Source organism: Gossypium arboreum, chromosome 10 (assembly GCF_025698485.1).
Source record: "Gossypium arboreum isolate Shixiya-1 chromosome 10, ASM2569848v2, whole genome shotgun sequence".
Classification (NCBI taxonomy): Eukaryota; Viridiplantae; Streptophyta; class Magnoliopsida; order Malvales; family Malvaceae; genus Gossypium; species Gossypium arboreum.
The window spans coordinates 8,240,619-8,241,498 of NC_069079.1; the positions used below are offsets into that span (position 1 = coordinate 8,240,619).

Genomic DNA, 880 nt, shown 5'->3' on the forward strand with positions numbered 1-880 from the left:
TTCCTATTCGTAGGGCGGTTGTTGTAGCCCAGAGGATGTTGTGGTCTTTGATTTCCTTGACCACCCCACGAGAAATTGGGGTGGTTCCTCTAACCTGCATTATAAGTGTTACTATATGGATTGTTTTGAGGTCGAGGATTATTACCCATGTAGTTTAATTGCTCATTATCCATGCTGTGGCCATAAGGTTGGTATTCCGAATGGTTTGTTCCAACATTACTTGCTTCACACTGTATTACTAGGTGAACCTGTGAAGAATTAAGAAAGCCATGAATATTTTTATTTAAGAGTTCTACCTAATTAGAGAGCATGGTGACCGAATCGACGTTATACACGCCGGCTATTTTCGGGGGCTTTGTTCTCATGACTTGCCACTGATAGTTATTCAGTGACATCTCCTCAAGAAACTCATAGGCATCTTCAGGTGTTTTATTGTTGATGGTTCCGCCAGCAACTGTGTCAACCATTTGCCGAGTCAAAGGATTCAGACTATTGTGGAATGTTTGTACTTGGAGCCAAAGTGGTAACCCATGGTGAGGGCACCTTCTCAGTAAGTCCTTGTATCTCTCCCATGCATCGTAGAGTGTTTCTAAATCCATCTACACAAAAGAAGAGATATCATTACGTAATTTAGCCATTTTAGCCGGACGAAAATATTTTAGTAATAATTTTTCAGTCATTTATTCCCAAGTAGTAATTGACCCTCGTGATAACAAGTTCAACCACTGTTTAGCTTTGTTCCTCAATGAAAAGGGAAACAACTGAAGATATATGGCATCATCAGAAACGCTATTGATTTTAAATGTATCGCATAGTTCTAAGAAGTTGGCTAAATGAGCGTTGGGATCCTCATCCTGCAAACCATCAAACTGAACAAATT

The 880-nt window shown here is 39.9% G+C and overlaps 1 non-coding gene across 1 annotated transcript; it reads left to right on the forward strand.

The window, feature by feature from the left end:
* The first annotated feature begins 525 nt into the window (after window positions 1-525).
* Window positions 526-632, forward strand: LOC128283252 (small nucleolar RNA R71). The gene has a single exon (XR_008273594.1). It is a non-coding gene; the product is annotated as a small nucleolar RNA R71 (small nucleolar RNA).
* The last annotated feature ends 248 nt before the right edge of the window (window positions 633-880 follow it).